Source organism: Falco rusticolus, chromosome 8 (assembly GCF_015220075.1).
Source record: "Falco rusticolus isolate bFalRus1 chromosome 8, bFalRus1.pri, whole genome shotgun sequence".
In the NCBI taxonomy this organism is placed as follows: Eukaryota; Metazoa; Chordata; class Aves; order Falconiformes; family Falconidae; genus Falco; species Falco rusticolus.
Window position 1 is genome coordinate 25,055,228 of NC_051194.1, and position 22,013 is coordinate 25,077,240.

A 22,013-nucleotide genomic window follows, 5' to 3' on the forward strand; every position below is an offset into this window, starting at 1 on the left:
TGATCTTGTGGAAGGAGTGTGAAATGTGACTTTTGCTCACCAGCATGCCCTCTCCTGCACGTCCTTGCCTGGCAGGACTGCTCCCCAGGCATCCTTTCCAGTCAGCTAAGATATTTTTCCTTTATTCATATAAATTGTTCTAAGATTTATATCCTTATACATATAGGGGAGCTATAAAGGTATATTATTTACCTTGTCACATCTTTAGTGTTGTGCTCTTACTGTCCTCCAGCATTTTCATAAAGGGCTGACATCTTTATAACTCCAGAAGTGACTGATGCAGAAAGCACACAGCTGGGTGCCAGGTGCTGGGGCTACTGTCCTTGGGTTTGGATTGCTCTCGCAGTAGAGGAGGAAACCCAGTTTTCACTGGTGGAGTGTTGAATGTTGTTACTGTTTTAAAGAAAAGCTGTTGCTGAAAAGCCAGTCTTTCTAGCTGACGGTCCCCTGTAGTGCTCCTCCGTCCTGAGAGCTGAGGGTACTTCTGCGGAGCGCTCCCCGCTAGTATCAGCTTGGTCCATATCGAGAAGCCTTCTGCAAATAAGTAGGGTGTGCTCTGCTTAGCATTGCTGCAAATGGAAGTATGGTGTCAGGACCGGTACTGGGTCTAATTATGTTACGTGCCTTGAAGATAAGTGGGTAAGGTAGAAACCCCCAGAAGGAAAAGGGGAGGTTTATTTTGCACAGGGAGCAGTTAAGCATGCTTACACAGGGGAGCTTCCAGAGATGAAAATATTGGCCGCTAAAAGAAAATTCATTATGCAAAACTGAATTATTCTGCAAAATAAATGTTTAAAACTCAGCTATTTTTGATACAAAATTTTGCAAAATAGTTTCAAATTATAGAGGCAAAATGTTACTGTAGCTGCTCTGATGGTGTGATTTCATGAATTCAGTCACTATGAGGAGGAAACACGTTTCCATTAGTTGAGCGATGGCCTGATGCAATCTGCAGTGGTGGGATATTTGGTTTTCGCTCTCCACTTCCATCATGAAGCCTTAACTGCCAGCAGTCCCAGGCCTGATGCCTTGCGGAACGTGCTGGCACCAGTGGGAGTTCGGGGGCACGCATTTGGGAAGCATTTGGGTCCAGCGCTCTGCTATCTGCACAAACTCCGCTTCTTATCAACTTCTAGTTTAAAGATACTGAACTTCTAAATAAAACAAAGCTTACTACTAAGTGCGCTCCATACATTAGCTTTACAAACACTCCTTTTGAATAATTTTGCAGTCCCTTTGGTGCCAACATCTTTGTTTAACTAACACTCTATATTATTGCTTTCAAAAATGTACTTGTGAAAGAGAAAGTGTCTTGTGTTGCTGTTGTAGCTTAAAAGTGCCATTATTTAACACTTTCCTCTGGCTGATTTTTCTCTTTATAATTTGTGTAGATTTGCCTTCTCATTGCAAATATTTCAAGCTTGTGAACAGCAGAGGAGATCTTAGCTGGCAGTAATGGCATGGAGGTGCACAGAGAGCACGTGGAAAACCACTGTGAGGGGTGGCAGCATTTGAGAACTGGTGGCCATTCATTTTTTTAAAATGAAACCATACCAAAAACTGGGGACTGTGCTGTAGGAAAAAGCCGGTATGGAAATGAGCAGAATAATGTAGTCATGGATCTCTCCCTTTCTCTCTTGTGATCTCATGAAAATACTCTGAAGGGAAGATTCCAGCAGGGATAGAGGCATGTGCTAAACCTCATGCCTGCTCCCCTTTGAGTACTTCCCAGAAAAGAGCAATTTGGGGTATGAATATTTGAGGGTAGTGCTTTGTAAGTCTTGTGATTTTTAATTTATGGTACAAACACACCAGAATAAAAAGCTACAGATTCATATCTTTGTGTTTTGAAAAATCCAGATGAAATATCAACAAGAAATAGGATGGGTTTTTAAAACCGTACTGCTTGTTATGAAATATGTTGCTATTTTTTGGTGGTTATTTTCCTCACAATTATAGTGGAAGCAAAAATAGACACATACTTCAATAATTTGGAATCCATAGATGCTTTTGGTTCTAGCATCATGAATACAATATAAATGGAACTAGTTTTCTTTTTTTAGGTAGATACAGCTGCAGTTGCTTTTAGATATTCAAAGGCACTAACCTCTGTAAATGACATTTAAGGAATATATCTAAAAATGCATACTGGAGTCTTGTAAACCAGTAACAAATTTCAGATGTCGTCTAACAGATGAAAGTGCTGTATATGAAGCAACTGTAAAGTTTGCAATAAGAAACTAGTTTTTAAATCTAAACAGCTGAGGGCAGCTGCTCTGATATTATACTAAATATAAAGATTTTACTACTGCCATGAAAAATCTCGTATTGTAGCAGACACAAAACATTCTATTTTTATTTTGTTAATATGCTCCTTCTTTTTAAAGAACAACAATCCCAATTTTGAAACATATATAGGTTTTGGGTGAGTATTTTGTATATTTGGTGAGGATTTTGGCGGTACCAAAAGAGCCCCAGCTGGGTTTGTTCTGCTTGTTGCAACCTCATTGGTGAGGCTGTGGGGACAAACGAGCTTTTGGATCTCGTGTAGGGAGGTTGATGCTGCACTGCAAAGCCCAGGAGGGTTTATTCTTGCAGCTGGTTATAGCAGAAGTATCTTTGAGCACTTTTTTCCCTTGTTACAAGGGCACAGGGAGAAACTTTGCCGAGTTCCTCCATTGGCTCTATGACAGCTGGGAAACTCCCTCATCCTGAGGTTATTCCTTGTGAATCTTGTTCTGCTAGCTTCAGCGCCTCTTCATGTGGCTGTGACAGTATGAAGTGCCTAGATTGGAGAACTGGATTCACAATTTTAATGTCTTTGTTCTGCAAAATATGTACATAAGAATAGATAATGGATAAGATACAGAGACCTACATGCTTGAGTCTCGGTATGAAAAGGAGCAAATTAATGGAAAAAAATTAATTAAGAATATTTTTATTTGCATGATTTCCATTAATAAAGCATTCTTTTATCCCAAGAAAATGGAGCATTAGCTACATTTTGAACGAGGGATATTAAAAGCAGCCTGGTTTTTTTTCCCTGCAGTCTGATGGGGAAACGGCAAGTGATTGCAGAGCAGAAAACTGGGCGACACCAAACACATTCCAGCCATTCCTTCACCCACTGTTCTCCTGCCTGGAGTTAAGGGGAGACCTGGGAAGAGCCAGTGCCAGGGCAGCTTACATCATGGCAGCTTTTGCAGCGAAAAGTAAACAAATGCACACACCGTGCTGTCAAATGTGCACTTTGTGTTGTTCTGTGAAGCTGGGGATGTTTATCCTCATTTTGCAAATTAGCCTCTGGAGCAGCCTTCAGGCCTAGGAGGGCTGCGAGTGCTGGCTCCATACCAGGTGGAGAAAATGAATTCCTGGCTTCATATGCAAACCTCTTTCTGCTCTTGGCTGGGCAGTGTAGGCAGAGGGGGCTAAAATGCAGTCTGGGATAAGACAGCACCTTTTGTCCCTGGGTCGCTTTTGATAGAGAAGGTTGGGATGCTGCAGAAATCTCCCAGCTGGCTGTATCACAGGCCCAGGAGAGCGGGAAAGGCGTTTCCCAAGTCACGCCATTTCACCCAGTGCTGTTCATACGACAGGTGGGCTTGCTGGCTACTGAAAGCCACCGCAGGGCTTCCTACCGCTGCCGCAGAGAACCGCAGTTCTAACGGCTGGCGGTTTGGCTTTGCACCCTCCTCCTGGTGATCCTGCAAAGCCTCGGCCTTTCACAAGCAACCTGCTACTACAGCAGGCCACTGCTTCCTGACGCACATCCTAGGTGCGATTCCCGATTTCGTGTCTGGTTGACTCCCAGTACATAGGTACAAGCAGCCATGTGCAAATCAGGAATCCCAAACTATGGCTCCTTCCCTTCGTCTGTCTCAAATCTTATTAAAACCCTATAGTTTCCAGATTTGACGGTGAGGAGGAATCCCAGTGGCTGTCACAATGCAGTATCTTCCACATGATTTTAAGTGAATTAAGGAAAAGATTGTTACGTATGCTATATGTCAACTTTTTTTTTTTCGGTGCAAATGGACTTGGCTCAGTGTAGATATTTGCCTTTTATTGATGATGGGGGCAGGAGATGCCTAACGTACATTTATTTACCTTCTCATGCATTTTTTTCATAATTTCTAGAGGTCAGTTTGAAGCTTTCCATTTTTCTCTGGCAAGATGTATGTCTGCTTATGGAATGCATGAATTTGCTTGATGTAGAATTTAATGGTTTCTTAGTTTTAATCTATGTTTTTAAGCATTTTTCCTTAGTGTTATCTTTAAAAAAAATTATTTGGGCTTTATTTTTCTCTTCAAGTTATAGTCTTCCCCAGAGTGTTGCTCCTTGTCTCAGCTGACCTGTACCTGAGCAGAACGATGCTCTGTTGGGTGACTACTCCTGTTGTCATCTGTGAGGAAAGTTTAAACATTTTAATATGTGGCATCATTCCCACAGCTGTCATTGCTGTCTGCAAGTTTATTCTCAGCACAGTGTGAAGCTTTCAGCCATGCAGAAGGGCAACACTTTCACTTAAATTGCTAAGACATGAGTTTTATATTCAGTTTTCTCTTGAGCATAATAGAACTTGTTACCAGGTCCTCTTATCTCCTCAAATTTAAGATTGGTGTTCACTGTTGAGTGAATTCTGGGCCAGTCTTCTTGGAGTCCTACACGAATATGCTTTTTCATAACTTTGAAAAGATTTGCTGGTTAGAAAATTGTTGCATGTAGGTAATGAACTATTGAAGGCCGGTCATCTAAAAATATAAATGTTTTTTTCTTAACACAGAAAGCTTGTGTTACTGCATAGACTAATGTAATTCTGAGGGACAAACAGAATGCTTCTTTGTCACTCTAAAACAGAGTGCTTCCTGATGTATCCTTGTGTACTAATCACAATCTGGTTGCACTTTTCTCCTGTAAATAGGACATGGCTCCAGTTATTTATCTGTGGCCTGTGTGCGCAAGTGTATGTGCAGATGCACCCCTGTGCTTGCACACCCATATATACACCACATCAATGAGAATAATCTTCCAAAGTTAGACTGATGCCTACAGTTACAGAATGCATTTGGGAATGTAACTTAGTGTGGGGAATACTATTGGAAACTGGGAATTATCTAAAAGTATCATCTGGGATATCAAAAACTTGTGGCTCCATAGACATCAAAAAATTTGGTCAAGAAATAATAACCTGCTTAAGAAAAACATGAAAATAATTGGCAGTAGAACAAACAACAGTGCACTGAATAAAGAATAGAAAAGAGGAAGTAAACGGCAGTGAATACCAGATGAGAACATTTGTAGGGAAAGTCAGAGGGATCAGTGGCATGTTTGAGTTCCCAGGTTTTATGGCTGCGGTGGCAGCAGCAGCAGTTCTGGACTTCCCAGACCGTGCGCTCCAGCTTCCCACACCGGTGTGGTTCCTTCCTGTTCTGCTTTTCAGCTCTTCAAATCAAGGCTCAAATCTCCCTCTCCATCCTTTGAATTACACCGCATTTACTTAAGCTAATTCTCTCCAAACCACCGGCTCGGTTCCTGCTCTGCGCCTGGGACCAGCCTTGTACCCGTGCTTGTGGGCTCTGAGACAAGAGCAGAGCCTAGAATGGCTCTTGCTGCAGGGAGGGGGTTATTTCACTTTGCACTGCAGAGAAGGGAGAAATATTTAATAAATACCTAGGTATTTGAAGAAAAAAAAAAAAAAGGGTTGTATAATTGTTGATGCAGAAATTCCAGAGAACTATTAATAAGACGGCTATGAGAAGGTTGCATGAGAGAGAAATGAGGCTCGGATAGATGAAGGTTTCCTTGTCTGAAACAAGCTTGAGCTGTGGTTTACGACCTCGTGTATCAGCCGTTACCTGCTTACAGGAGGGCTTTTCAGCCTTGCTTGTATGGGCATAAAATGTTCCAAAAGCAGAAGCTGAAAATCAGTGGACATATAGAACCGGTTCTTCCAGCCTTAGACTGGTGTGAAAAGAGTATCAGACCAGGGCAGGTTCAAAAAAGGGTGACTGCTTTATTCCAAGGAACAGAAATTTCGTTGAAGTTACTTTTTCCCCACCTGGCAGGGGTTCTCCATTTTCAAGGCATTCCAGCCACTGATGTAAGGCAGCGTGGATGCTTCCAGTCTCAGTAAAGCTGATGCAAAATACAGATGCCTGACTGATGCAAATGCTTCGGTCTGGGTGGAACAGCTGGAGGAACAAGCAGAACAGGACCTGTTCTTTGCAGACTCTGACCTGCATTTCTTATATAATTCCTGCTTTGCTTCTCTACAGAGATCCCTTGCCAGTTCCAAGTTGGTCTCCTTGCTAATCCCCAAGTTAAATATTTGTTTCTGAATGGTTGCAGAACTAACAAGTTTCCTGGATCCTTTCCATCTCATGTTTGGAGCTGACATCACCATCTTCTTCAGTGAATTACTCCTCCTCAGAGGCTGACCTCTGACACCAGATTGAGTGCTGTCTTCTCGCTTTTAAGAACACTGTCTTGTGTTTCTGGAAGGATGCGTGGAAGCAGAAGACTTCCTTGATTTCAGAGATTCCTTAGTTGTTTCCATTTGTGGTCCTTCAGAATTTTAAGAAAAACATTTTGAGTGTGCTGGATGCACGTTATTTGTATATTGATTCTCACTTGCAGATTCTGCTGTATCTGGAATCTCTATTTCTGTCCCAGAGATTTTTGAGCTGTTTGGCTGTGTGGTTTGTTTGTTTTTTTTGTCTCTGGGGTTTTTTTCCCCTTTTTAGTGTTTAAATGAATCTGGTGAAGGATGCATCCCTTTCTTTGCATATTTGTGGAATAAGAAACTGATCTGTCTTAGTGATTTGCTTTTATGGTAACTCCTATAGCCTATATCGTACTAAAACCAGAGTAACATTTTCTTTCCATTGCTTAAAGTTGCACAATTTATTGCTCAGTTGCTCAGGGAAAATAAGTAACCAGTTCCCAAAAGGGCAGAAAGGATTAATGCTTTTGGTAGAATAACTTTAAAGCATAGATTATTTAAAAATTTTGTTGTGATTGCTAAATCCTGCTGTCATTCTAGTTCAGAGACAACATCTTCCATTGAGAAGATTGCCAAGTGTTTATTACAGAACTTGTGATTTCTGCTTTGTTCACCATTGGCATTTGTATAGTACAAACATGTAGAAATTAAGAAGAGTCAATAATAGCGAGAGAATCTTCCTAGAGAAGCGACTGGAGTCCAGGCTAATCTAGTGGTTGGTATCTAGGCAGGGAATCTAATCTGCTGAATTTATCTAGGCAAGCTATTCAACTTTTCAGTGACTCAGCTTCCCTGTTTTGAAGAGGAGTTAACAGACATTAAAACGAGATGTTATTAATGTGAAATCAAGTTACATTGTTGAAGGTATATAAAGAAAAATATTACTCATATCCTGCTTTAAATATAGTTATTTTCCTGCTTCAAATAACTTCTAAGTCCATAAGGATGTAATTGACTTAAATGAAATTGCTGAAGGTCTAAGACAGTAGTGCTCAGAGCAAATAAGAATGACAGAATGTGCTGATCAAGGAAAACAGTAAAACTAGTCAATTCAGGATGCTCTCAGAAGCACAGTATCACCAGTGACCACCTTTTCCCATGTCATGGGCAGCTAGAGATCTGACTGCTGTTTCAGTATCTGCCTCGGTGTCTCTACTGGATCACCAACAGAGGGAAGGCAGTTAAGCGTTTGCTTGTAACATTTACAAGTTTCGCATGTAGAAGCATCAGAGTCGAAAGGTCATTAACTCCTTTTAAATGGAAGGAACTTTTCGTAGCGGTTAAATAAATAAATATTGCTTGAAACAGTGGAACCATGTGAATAGAAGCATTTTGTCATTTGAGGATTACTTAGGTTTATAACCGGTACAATGATGTTCAAAATACTCATTCTGTGTTGCAACTCCAGTAACTCTTGTTTTACCGTAAGTACTAGGAATTTGTTCTTTAGGCTTTACAAGATTCACAAATGCATAACTAGACAGTACACAAGGTTATCACACTGTTGAAAAGTTGTTTTGCTCGGTGTGTTTTGGGGTCTGAAGGAGGATGTGCAGAAGCCCACATGATAAAGGATACCTGGTAGCTGGGATTACACAGGCAGCTGGTAGCAAAACACCTAGTCTTAAATTCCAGAGTTGGTTTTGATGGCCATCCTGATGCAGTAACTGAATGTTCAGGGTTTTACAAACTTAATAATTATTCCCAGTGATTTGCATATGTACTATCTGTAAGAAGTAAAACCTTTCAAATGCTTTCTGTTAACAGGGCAGTGGTGAAGAGATCTGACCAGGAAAGGAATTCTGCCTGCCAGACAAAGTCTTGACGGCATTTGTGGTGAAATAATCTGCTCTGTTTGGAGACTGGAGGAAAAATCCTTTCTGTACAGCTGGTGAGTTTTTGTTTTTACACTCAAAACAGATGTACTGACTATGGAAGCCATTGGTAATGGTTTTCTTTAACCCATGCTTGAGCCAATAGCTGTTAAATTCTGTGAAGTTAATAATAAACTGTTTGTTTGCTATTTAAATATGCTGAATGCAGGCCAGCTTTCCAAGGAAAAAGTTACATATTGTTAAAGCTTTGATTAAGTGAAAGCTCACCCAAAACAATAATAAAAAAAATCAAAACAACCCCCCTTCTACTTTGTGGCCATTAAAACTTGAAAATTTAGAAAGAGCACGTGTACGCTTCTTTACAGTTCTAAGTGAGCCCTACAAATTTCTGCCAGTTAAAACGTACAGAGAATGTAGGTCTTTGTGGCTGTTCGGTGCATTCATTCTTCTTGAAGCACTGGCTGTAAATCCAATTTTATAGATTAAAGACTTCTAGCATAATGTAGGCACCTGTTGGTTTATGGAAACCTAAAAATATCTCCCTGGATATAACATGTTTTTCAGCAATTTGGAGCATATGTACATTTTTTGATACCTTTTATGGGTTTTTTTCAGTACTTGTCTGTCACCTCAGCTTGTTGTGCTAGCTGTAATACAAATAATAAAGTAGATGCTGTTCATTGGCTGGCTTATTAATATGCAGCGAGGGCTTGCCATTAGCAGTTAAGAACACAGTATCTTTCCACTCTGCAGAAAGAAGTCGAAAGGCAGCACTATTGCCACACTGAGAGGCTGACAAGATGGGCTCTTTTACTGTCAGCGAGCTGGGTGTGATTACTGCGCAGGGAGAGAGATCATACTGACCGTAAAGGCTGCAAAGAGGGAACCCTGTTTTGTCAAGAGCTAAACGAGAAGTAATCTTTAGGGTGTCGGGGTAAAACTATCTCTGCTAGGCTGAGAGCACTATGGGATGCGCTAGTACCAGTGTAGGTGGCTGCTTGTCATGATTTTGTCCAGGAACTCAGACTTGGTCAAGAAACTTCATGCGGACTGACAGGACTGTCCTTGCTGCAGACACGTCTGTATGAGAGCATTGGTATTGCGCCGACTCTTTGCTTGAGGATCAGCGTCTTACTAATGGCAAATGCTCCCTTGCAAGATATTGTGGAGCCTGAGGTGAATGAAGCACCCTGCTAAATAAAACCCTCCAGAGCTGAAGAGTTACATGTGACTCTCCTTGTGACAGCAAGGGGAATAAGCACAGATTTTAGTTCTGAGACTAGAGCAGAAGTTGTTCCCTGTGGCCTCTCATCTCTTTGTCATGAAACTAGACAAGTGTCTGAGTGCTTTTGGTCTTTTTCAAGCTAAGGTCAAACTTGCTAGTTTCTCTGAAACAAATTCAGTTAGAACTGATTTCAAATGAGATTTAGGAATCTTAGCACCCCCCACTGGGTCTGATGCCCACAGCAGGAGCACAGTTTCAAGTATCTCTGGTATCCCTTCCAGTCCCCCTTAATGGCATTGAGATTTCATTAAATAGGGTTGAAATGAGCCAGTGGTTCAAAAATCATTGGTGGAGTGGGAGAACAGGGTCATAGGCAGACTGGTAACTAATGTATTTACATAAACCTTGTTTTCTTAGGAAACCATGCTAAAAAGCCATCACTATGTTGATATAACCTTTCATGGTGTTTGGGTGGCGTTAGCTCATACTTCAACTGCTGATTCATTTGACAGTGTGTTTAACTTTGTTGAAGAGAACTGTAGCAGGGTTTACAGATAACATGCAACTATTAGTTTGAAACTTGGAGATGGGAGGGAAGAAACAGGAAGGAAATCTGAGCTCTCGTAGGTCAATTGTTTGGTTACATTGGCATTAAATCAAGAACAGGAGAAGAAAAATTGTGCAACAAGATTCTAAGTCTTTTTTTACTGGCTTGCCACTTTCTATTTATGGGAACCCAAAATGACCTGGCTTCCTGGACCGAAAACAGTAGTAACATATCCTTAATGATAGTCTTACTTTTGCTTTTTAAGCTGGTCTGTGCTACATATCTATGACATTTTTTTTAACACATGCCATAGCCCACATTGCAATCTGAAAGGTGGTGGGACCTGGGACTACATGTTGTGACACATGAAGCTCCAGGTGATATTAATAAAATCAGTGATGATGTTAGGGCTGCCTCTTCCACCCCCAGTAAATCAACATTCGGTGCTTCTCTCATACTCCCCCTCACCCTTGAGAAGAGCCTTATATAAATATTGTCACTTGTTCTTTTCCCAACAATGCCTTCAGGAAGAGTAAGGCAGTAATGGTTAGCACGAGAGAGATTAAGCAGAGACATCAGCAGTCTAACTGTTACTGTTTTTCTCATTTGCTTGGCTCTAGACAGCTCAGAATCTTTTTTTTTTCCCCCTTCTTTTTCCTGTTCTGTTTTTATGCAGGCTGTACTGTGAGTGGTTTTTTACCTACGCCTAGCTTGTATTGCTACAAGAACAAAATTATGAGACATGAGTTGATATACTTGATGCCCATTAAAATTGGTATAAGGGTCCCCACTGATTTCAGTAGAATTTCATCAGATGAAGAATTGCTATGAGTTGCTAAGTAATTTTATTATTTGGAAGAGCAGAAGCTTGAGGGTGTATGAGCAAAGCACAGGCTGTTAACAGAAGACTGGCTTCCTAACTGGTTGGACACAGTGGTCTATTTCTGAAATACGTCATTTGAGGGACAAAAAGATTAATCTCACCTAATACGCATGTGCAGCAGGCTACAGGGCCACTGATTGCATCTCATGTGAAAGCACACAAAACTTTATGTATATGCTATTGCTAAGTGCAGTTTTTAAAAAGAAGTGAGGATGTGCATGCAAGAGGAGGTGTTCTCTGGTCATTTAACCTCTTACCCAGACAAGGCAGTTGTCAGAGAGGCTCCAGAGACCTTGAAGTGCTGCTGAGCATGGACTTGAGTAAAGGAGACAGAGAAAGGCAATAGCAGTAGAACTTGCAGTCACATACCTTTTAGGCATTGCAAGAACATGATGCTTGTTTGGCACCTCCTATATTTAGGAGAAATGGCAGTTGTAAATTTTTTTGAATAAGCAAGTCTGCATCCAGTCTACCAATTTCTTCCTCAGTCTTTTATCCTGAATGACCATGAAAACGGAACTTCTAATTTTCAATGCTTGGCTTTGGTCAAAAGCAACGTTGTTCTATACAGTACGTAATGTTTTTTTAAATAGCTCAATATGTCTAATTTTTTGATCAACATGGGCTGTATGAGAGGCTTTTCCTGGCCCTTTTGCTCATTGCTCTAGAGTATTGAGATGACATGGTTCCTACTTTTTCTTGCACTGTCCAAGTAGTGGCTTTTTCCATGATTCACATTGCCTGCTTGCTATAAGAAGCTTTTCTGCTTCTTGTGGTTCTGATATGTCTCTGAAGTGAAAATTTAAGTAACTTTCTTACAAGTCGAATCACGCCCCCCTAGGAGAGTAAAATTCCACTTAGTAGCAGCCTATAAAACACTGTGTGGTGGCATCAGATATCTGTCATCTGGATTTTTCAAAACATTGTTGTTTCTCAGAATTAAAGTCTATCCCATTTCACATTCTTTTTCTCCTATCTTTTGGGGGGCTGTAGCCTGCTGGATGTTGCAGAAAAGCATTAAGATTCATTACTGTATTTTTTTCCTGTGCATACAAATAATATACACACAGGCATGGGATTATTTATTCATAGGTGTAAGGAAATCACCTGAATATTTCAAACAAATTAACATTTAAAAATGCATGAAAAGTGATTACAATACTTAGTCCTACCTTAGACATGTAGCTCTAGTTTTGATTCCTCTGAACTTTTTGGAAGAATTCTCTTTCTCAAATGAAGTGCCTATATATACAGAGGATAACTGGATATTAAATTGAAACAATTAAATTATATCCATTTCTGTGGAACCCTTGCCAGTGGCACTTCTGTGAACACTGGAAAATCTGGAATAACTGAGGAAGTTTATAAATTCTTTTGATATTCCTGTTTATCCAAAAGGACTTTAAAGACACTGCAGCAGTGAATTTACTTGAATCTGGATCTCTCCAGTGCTATATTGGAACTGATGAGTCATGTTTGGACCAATCAGGGGAAAACACAACTGAATACTTACAAGATCTTTGAGTCTTTTACTGATCATAATTTTTTTCCCAAATTCTGTATGCATCAACAGAAGAAATAAATTGTGAGGAGGAACTTGAGTGAAGCTCAGACCGAGTTCTGAGGTTGGCTCTGTTCAGTACTCTATTAGAATGATACCTCAGAGCACTTTTTTTGCTTCTTCCTATTTTGCAGTTCAGAAGTAAAGCCATTTGAAGGGAAAAAAATGACTCAAAACAGTCTACCAGACACTGTTATTCACATCGATTAGGCCCAGGTGGGAGACAGTGCTCAGGAAGCGTAACACAGGCTCAGATGCCTGTTCCAGTCGGAGGAATGTCTGGGTCAGAGAGGGAAGGAAAAGCTTCCCTTCTGCTTGTATGTGCACAGCCAGCCAAAAATACTAGATTGCAGTATCTTTATTACTTTAAGTAGCAGGGATAGACTAGTTTCTTTTAACCGAGAGCTATATGGGTGCATGTGATGAAGGTTACAGAGTATTTTAGAACAGGACATTCTTGAAACCTCCAGAGAGAGGTGTTGATGCTTCCAACTCTTGTCTTACAGAAAAAAAGAAAAAAGCTGGATAATAGGTGCCAGAGGTTTTGAAGGTGATTTCTGTGATAGGTAATGACTTCATGCTAGGAATTCTGAAGAGGTGATAGCGAATGGGGACAACAGAAACAAATGAAAGCAGAGTAAGGATTGGAAAGAAAAAGAGGTCAGCTGGCTCTTACATTTGACATGGCATGTGTATTCTTCTGGAGTTCTTTCTGCTGTGTAAGGGCAGCAAAGGGGGAATGCAGGCAGAAGGCTGCCTGTTTTTCCTGCTGGCTAGAGGCAAGTTTGGCCACAGAATAGAGAATGGGAAGTAGGTTGGTAAATGCTGATTGCAGCACTAACAGGGGAGTTCTTCTGTTGGCTGGGGGCAGGAAGTTCCTCAGCCCACGACTGCGGGATGACAGCAATGCTCCTTTGTTTCCAGCTGAGGAATTTGCTGGTTGTACCATTGGCAGAATTTCTCAGATAAAAGTTGCTGCTTCTGTGGGTGGAGAAGAATGTTTCAAAGGGCTAAACTGAGCCTTTTTCTGGCTTGCAACTGAAAGGAAGGAGGGCACTTCAAGCTACTACTTGTATAACAGCCTCCCTGCATCTGTTGGCTTGTAAGGACCAGCCATCAGAGAGCTGGTTGGTACTCACTTGCCAGATTTTCTTGAGATCATATTAATTTAAGGTCTCTGGTTTTTAATGATCTCACATTTTTGATATGATAGATCATACCTGCTAATTGTTAGATTGTTGGTTTTGTCTAAGGAACCTTAATGTGCTTAATACTTCCTTGATTTTATTATGCTTTTGAAGCTGAATCAGTGCTAATGCTGTTGGATTAGAGATGTTCTCGGAAGTATGGAAGAAGACTTTGAGCCCGTTCTGATACTGTCCATGTTATAATGGTGAGGTCTCCATTGTGCTTTTGTGACGACTAGAGTGGCTGACACAATGTCTTCTGGTGGTGGCATGCCTTGAGGCGTAATCCAGCTAAAACTGACAATGCTGGCAAGTTTAAAGAAGAAATCAAAGCATTGTTTAGTTATGACAGCTGGAGACGATGATAGCTGTCCATTCTTTGAAAGCCGTGTTTTGGAAGCTCAAGGTCTAGTAGACCTTGAGCTGTTGGCTGGAAACTCCTACAGAAGCATCCAAAAGCCTGCTTTTCCCATCTGCTCTTGCGAAGGTAAACGTGACAATTCACTCTGGGGGCAGACCTGCCTTCCTTCATTAGCTTTGGATTAGTCTAATGCTCCTCATTTTTCTTGGAGCTACACGTAGGAGCTGCTTAGAATGTACAGTTAGTTCATGCAGCACAGGCAGGTGGTTAAAGGTAGGTTCTCGTGGTGAGCATACTGCACCTGTGGCCTACAGGTGGTTCTACTTGTTGGCCTGCAGTATGATCCAAGATGCTGTTCATCTAAGTCCCAAGCGATTCAGGGCTGGGTTCCTGATGCTTGCTTCCTTCTTGTTTGTTTTTCTTTTTTTTTTTGTTTGGTTTTTCCTTTTGTTTTGTTTATTTTATGCTACCAGAGGAGTGATCAATAGAGGCCTTGAACTGAAGCCAATATGACTTGTAGGAGCCAGCCTGGAATTACTTCCTACTGCGTGTGCCAGAATTACAAATTCCTAACATTCCTGCCACTTGAAAGGGTTCAGTGGGCACTTCTGGAAGGAATTGGTTTGGAGTTGATTAATTGTATTGAATTACATTGTTGTGATCTAGTAGGCCTGCTATTCCCGGTTGGATCAGGTGACTTTGAGAAGGCTGATGGCACCACATGGCTCGCATACCTTGGGACTCAGTGCCGCTAAAATCTTTGTGAGGAGGCAACTCTTCTTGACTGACTTTAGGAGGAGCTTCACAAAATAGCTGCCCCACTGAATTTATCCACAGTGCAAAATTTTAATTTCTATATGCCTTTTAATTAAATTTAATGGTTGCATACTATAGAAAACTACTAGTGTTTTTTTTTTTTTTAAAAAAAAAAAGCTTGTAATAAGGTAGTCACTTTTTAAAATAAGATTCTGTTTGAGTCACCCCAAATAATGGGGCATTACCATGTGTCATTACAGAAGCCATGAGCAGAGTGCTGCTTTCATCAGTGCGCTATTGCTGGGCATGAAATGCTCTGTTTAAGATTTTAAGAGCCAAATGTAAATGTGCTTAATGAGACACAAGGGGAATGCTCTGTGACTGGGGAGAAATGGCTTTTAGCAGCAGATGCAGACAATAGTATTGGATTTCAGTCGACAAAAAGTCAAAGACAAAAAGAAAGAGACTTACGGTCCCAAATGGAGGAAGGAGGTGTCAGAATTTAGAAGGCTAAACAGCTGCAGCCTGTTTATGTATTTTAATCCATTGTTAGAGGACTGGAAATTAAACAAAAAAACCTACCAAGAGCATATTTAATCCTTTTTTTGAAAAAATCCCTTGTAAAAAAGATCTGCAGTTGACCAAGACAGGCTACAAAAAGAAATGCAAAATTTGTCAAGAGTTTTAGGTTTACATGGAATGCACCTAAAATACATTGAAAAATGCTTCTGAGTGGGTGTTGTAGGAAAACACTCAAAATCACAGAATGAAAATAAAATCATTCAGATATCTCGTGGTATCAGAAATCTGGTGACAGTCTGAAACAAAAGCTCAGAACTTGCACCTGAGAATATTCCTGCTATTGACAGCTGTTTCAGTACTGATCTGGCTAGTTAGGTAAGCACATTTTCCTAAAGTGTTGAAAAGTGGCATGTTTCTGAACTTTAACAATGATGGTATTTGACACTGCTGAAAAAGGAAGTGAAAAGTAATTATGAAATATTTTTAGTGGCTTCGGCAACAGCTCTGCAGTTTAGATGGTTTAAATTACCTACCTCAGGGTTTGAGTGTAAGACTCGGATCCATTTCAACATTTTTAATATTTAAAAAAATGTACTAACTTGCTGGCCTAGATCTTGAAAGCAGCATAACTGAACCCTTAAAAGCTGTTAGTTCTATCTCATTTTACAGGAGTCAACAAATACTTTTTTTCCCCTGTCTAGTTCATTGGCAGTAAATGACTTAGACTCAGAAAATGACAGTCTGAAAAGAAGGAATGTGGTGTGTCGTCCCCCCACCCTGATTATTCCATCTTTCAGCAGAACGTGAGTCTTAACAGATGCAGTTGGACTCCACTGGCATCTCTGCTTGGTGGCTGAGGCCAATGAAAAATTGCAGTTTGCTCAGTGGTAACCAGGTGCTCCTTCCTACCAGCTCTGGCATTCACCTGAGCCATCGTAAGCCAGGTCTTTCTCTCTCCCTTTCTCTCTCCCTTTCTCTCTCCCTTTCTCTCTCCCTTTCTCTCTCCCTTTCTCTCTCCCTTTCTCTCTCCCTTTCTCTCTCCCTTTCTCTCTCCCTTTCTCTCTCCCTTTCTCTCTCCCTTTCTCTCTCCCTTTCTCTCTCCCTTTCTCTCTCCCTTTCTCTCTCCCTTTCTCTCTCCCTTTCTCTCTCCCTTTCTCTCTCCCTTTCTCTCTCCCTTTCTCTCTCCCTTTCTCTCTCCCTTTCTCTCTCCCTTTCTCTCTCCCTTTCTCTCTCTCCCTCTCTCTCTCCCGTTTTCTCTCTCCCTTTCTTCTCTCCCTTTCTCTCTCCCTTTCTCTCTCCCTTTCTCCTCTCCCTTTCTCTCTCCCTTTTCTCTCTCCCTTTCTCTCTCCCTTTTCTCTCTCCCTTTTCTCTCCCCTTCCTCTCCCTCTCTCTCTCCCTTTCTCTCTCTTTCTCTCACTCTATCTCCCTTCCTATCTCTCTCTCTCCCTCCTTCTCTCTCCCTATCTCTCTCTCCCTCCTTCTCTCTCCCTTTCTCTCTCCCTTTCTCTCTCCCTTTCTCTCTCCCTTTCTCTCTCCCTTTCTCTCTCCCTTTCTCTCTCCCTTTCTCTCTCCCTTTCTCTCTCCCTTTCTCTCTCCCTTTCTCTCTCCCTTTCTCTCTCCCTTTCTCTCTCCCTTTCTCTCTCCCTTTCTCTCTCCCTTTCTCTCTCCCTTTCTCTCTCCCGTTTTTAAAGTAAGACTTTCTTTGGGCTTAGTGACTGGATTAGCTCTTAACAGGCCAAAGAAGCCCCATCACCCTCTTTAGTGTCTATGACCTGCTAGACAACTTGCTAAAACTTTTCAACTGCATTTAAACATAACTTTTTGTTATAGGCCTTCGTGTAGTCCATACTATAAGACAATACTGCTGAGTGCCAGAAAGATAGCTAGGTAAGACCCTGTGAGGCTGTTTTCCCTTCAGTTTCACGCTTGTTTCAACCCAGTGACACTGCTGGAGCTGACTGGAGTTGACCAGGCTGTGTTCTGCAGCAGTGTGGCTGGCTGGGCTGAGCCCCTGCAGCAGGACATCAGTTAGGCAGCCTGCATCGGCTGTGGGTGCCTGGCGAGTTATTGAGAATAAATGTTAGATAACTACTTTCATCTCTTTGTAAGGAATTGAAGGTCACAAGGCAAAAATCTTCTTTGGTATGCACCAGCTGAGGGTCTTCCATGGCACAGCCAGCAGGTGACCAAGGCAGGAGCTGAGCTGATCCTCCTCGCATCGCCGTGCGTAGAGAGCTCCTGGTTAGGGGGGGACTTCTTCTTTAAAATGCATAGTCATGTGTCAGACAGAGAGATGGATGAGAGTCTGCTGCAGCTTAGGGCAGCTCTCGCAACGCTCGCAGGTGTGGTGAGTCTCCTCCAGATAATGGTCACTGACTTGCTGCAACCCTCTGCCAGGACCAGGGCTGGAGTGAGAGTTGGGAAGTCAGGCTGGAATGATACTTCATCCAAACGCACACACAGAGTACTTTAAGTGTAACAAACCCCTAGTTCCCTATTTGGTTTTGTACAGAAAAATACAATTCTGAAAAGCCTCTGACTTGTTTTTCTAACAAGTTAAACAGATGGATTGGAAATAGTATTTACTGTTTATTTCCTCAACATATCAATATGTGAGGAGCCAGTATAAATTACGGTTTGACTGCAAACAAACCAACCCACGCCAAAGCAATAGAGTAAACATTGTTGTATTTTGTTTCAAGTCAATATTATGGGAATTTAAATGGCTGATGTTTCTGTTTTCACTGGCTATCTCTGACTGGCTGAATTTTAAGCCCTGTAATAGAAAAAAACTATGTTTTAAGAGATTTTGTGGGAAATTGCCTTAGCAGTTATTCCGCAGAACATCAGAAGCTGGTAACTTCAGCAGTTACAGGCTTTAGCAATAGAAACAAGATGTCTACCTACTTTGGAACTTTTTTTTTTTTCCACATGGGAAGAACAAGAATGAAACCATCACCAGGTACTCTTTGATGGTTGAGTTTATGTCTGTTCCTTCTTCTTTTCCCTGGCTGCATGCCTCTGCTTTTTTTTTTTTTTTTTTTCTGTACTGACTTATTAACCTTTCAGGGAGCCAGCTGAGAGCCCTAAACCAGCAGAAAATCAACACTACCAAAAAAGCAGATGATTTCTGCCAGTTTAGTTCCCCCAATTGGCTCATCTGGAAGGTCAACCAGTACTGGCAGTGTGAGGCAAGGAATGGAGGCACGTGGCTGTGGGGGGATGCAGTGGTACCGTTTGGCAGAAGTGAGCCATTAAATTGGCTTAACTGAATTATATCCTCGAATTGCTTGAACTCTGCATACCAAAAACCAAAAAGTGGTCATATCATGTCTGAAACAGCTTAGCTTCTGTGTTATTAATTTAACATGTAGTGGAGCAAATAAGAAGTCAGAGTTCTTGACCAATCTGTCCAACTGGCCACGTGCTTCCAGCTGTAGTTTTCCAAACAGCATACTGTGGAAATTGAGAACAGATGAAACAAGGGAATGTAAAAACAGCAAATTGAATGTACTCCCCAAATTATTTACTTATTTCAACAAACAAGAATCACATTGATGTAATATATGACCGATTTCAATGCTAAAAGCAAATCAAGAGCTGGAATGTACTTACATGGCTAGACAGTAAATATCTTTGAGTCCTTATAATACATTAAATTGCAAGAGCATGTCTGCTTGTCTAAATGGAAGGAGACATCTCCTCTCTCCACCACTGTTATTTACTCCTCCACTTCCTCGTTCTTTAGCCTTTTCTTCCCCACCCCCACCCCCCCTTGTTTTTTTCTTTTTTAAAAATAGGGCTTCTTTTATATGTGTGAAACTACTGCTACTCCCACTTGAGCTTTCCTCAGAAAGCTGAGTTAAAGCACTGTACAAATTCATGTACTGATAGATGCGGCTTTTCCACTGTGAGTTGCCACTTTCTGGGATCAGAGGATGGCCTCCTGCCGACGGCGGGATTGAACGGTGCGAGGCTGAGCCACCCTCGCTGTGCTTTGCGTTGAAGCAATTTGTTCTGCTTTCCATCACAGATTGTGATGTTTGCTTTCACCTCCTTGCCTAGTGTTGCAGGCGAATGCCACAGAGCTGGTTTGCAAAGTGCCCTTCTGCTACTACACTGAATATTCTTGCTGTATCCCAATCTGCCCAAAGTGTTATGGGGGGGTAGACCCAGTGCTTTTTCAGGTAGATATCCTTAAGGTTGATAAAGGTCGGTTCATCTCAGGCTTTGGAAAGAAACCTTCTTCATGATGCTTTAGTCCTGGCAGGGGGCTTTGGAAGTCTGCCCTGAGCCACAGAGTAGGCACGGCTCAGGATACCTGTGTGTCGCAGCGATGCGCACCCTGTGGCCTGAGATCAGGATGCAGAAGAGGGGGTGGAGGTGTGGCAGTGTCCTTTTTTTCCAGTTTATTTCTCTGCATTACACTGATAGGAAATGGCATCATCTTTCAGGGTGCTCTGGAAACATATTTTGTGTACAAGTGGAGATACTGAAGGCACGGTTGGGTATGGACATTTAGTCTTGCTCTCCTTGGTAGGCGTCATGGTGTTAGTTCCAATGTGTTGGCCCTCTCAGCTTCAAATAGTCATCATGTAAATCAAAATGCAAGAAAGAGAGATCTTCCCTTTTTCTCCGGTCTTTCACAAAATCCAAAACTTGAAATTATTGCTCTGAAATCTATGATGTGTGATACTTTCTTTTAGGTGACATATTACAAAACTGCTGGGGATTCAGAAGGTGTTTGTCCTACATGAATAAAGTTTCTAGAAATCTTATCAGTTGGCTGATGAAACTCTCTGCAAGACAGTCCTCCCGCTTGCTCCACAGACGGCTGAGCCGCGCAGGAGCTGTGCACCTCAGTGAGCTTATGGCGCTCGGCATTGCTGCAGCGCTCCGTCATCCTGTGTCAGGAATAGCTGTTTTGAAGGACTGAAGTGCCTTTACCTTACCCTGATCTGACAAACAAAAGAGAATCAGACTTTTTGCAAAATCTCAGAGAAATGAATGCAGTTGTGGAGGTTTGTCATGACAGAGAAGACAGAAAAGAAAGCCTCTGTGTTTCCTCTGTGTTTTCAAACCTGTCAAATCCCAAAAGTCATCCCTTGTAAATCTGGTTCACTAGCTGCCTGTGGTTATTTATTGCCTGAACGGTAATTGAGTCCTAGCACCTGTCTGGTGTTGCAGTTCTTAGGCAGGAGAAGCATGCTGGATGCCATACCCTCCTCACTGGTGTGAGGTTTAGTGTGAGCATCTCTGCGCTCCGAGCATATGTAGCTCTTTGCATCGAGGAGAATGTAGTTTGGATACTTCTTTTGCTGGGCTTTTGGCTGCCCTTGGTTTCTGGAGCCACTAAAACCTCTTTGGCAGGCCATGGGGAATCACCTCTAATGCTTGATCGAAATATTAGCACGTCATTAGTCCAAAAAGCAAATTACTTAGGCAACAGCCAAATCTCAGGTCTGAAGATTTTTTACACCTTTAGAGTTGTAATTTTATATAAATAATATAGATTGGCATGCATTCTTTATGCAGAGTTATGTGTGGGATTAACGTGTACTGTTTACTACAGCCCAGAAATTATCTCTCAATTAGTCGCTTGGGTGGTTAGTAGTGGTGTGAGTTCACAGACCCCTAAATCCACCCTTTTAAAAGAAAACACATGCCTTGTGCCTAAATGCCAAGGCGACATACTGATTGTTTGTATTACTGACATTGTAGAAATACGTAACATCAAAATGTGCTCCCTAGTTCTGACTTCTAAGTCTGTAGGAATTTAAGAATGTGAGTATTCGAAGTTAAATATCTTTTGTCTAAATGGCTTTTAAAGTAGCTTCATAATGGAACTGTTTTAGTTTTCCTCTAATTGGACCCCTAACACCTAAGACCTCAAGGCTCTGTGGCTGCTATTTTCAGAGGTGCTGAGTGCATACAGCTGCTGTTGACTTCCCTTCATATTCTGGGTGTTCAACACTTCTCAAAATGAGTGCATATAGCATCTGCTGCTACTGCTAGAGTACCAGGGTCCCTGTAAAAATGGCTGAAAATTTCCTATTTAGTTTCTGCAGTACCCAGTTGAATTGTTCCACATGTAATGCTCTGCTGTGATGTACAGGGTTTTTTTGGGAGTAGTTAGAGGGGACGTGCATGACTGACCTGTGGCTTTGCTATGTGTGAGTAAAATGCTCAGTGTAACCTTATTCCTCTCTTCTACACCGCAATGTATATGTGATGCATACATGATGTGGCCTTCACAACTCTATTACCTTGTTTTGGCACCGATACGTTAAAAGCTTTATAGAGGCTGAAAAAAAGCAATCTACTTCATTAAGCTTTAAGAATTTTCCTCCAATTATTTTGAATCATATGCAGAACTTATATGTGAATAGTGTCAAGCTTTCCCATCCTCTGAACAACAAAGTACTAGCAAGTCAGTTCCCAAATCTGTTGATTTGATATTTGTTCTTCTGCTGAGGTGTTCAAGCAGGTCTTGAGTAGCAGATTATTCTGTTGAACTCACAAAGCTGAAGGTTTTGTGTTTTCCACGATCATTCCCTAACTTCTAGTTAAAATAGGTTTCCATGTGCTGAAATAGCAATTTTTAAGTATTGTGCTCCAGCCTGTCACTGGGAC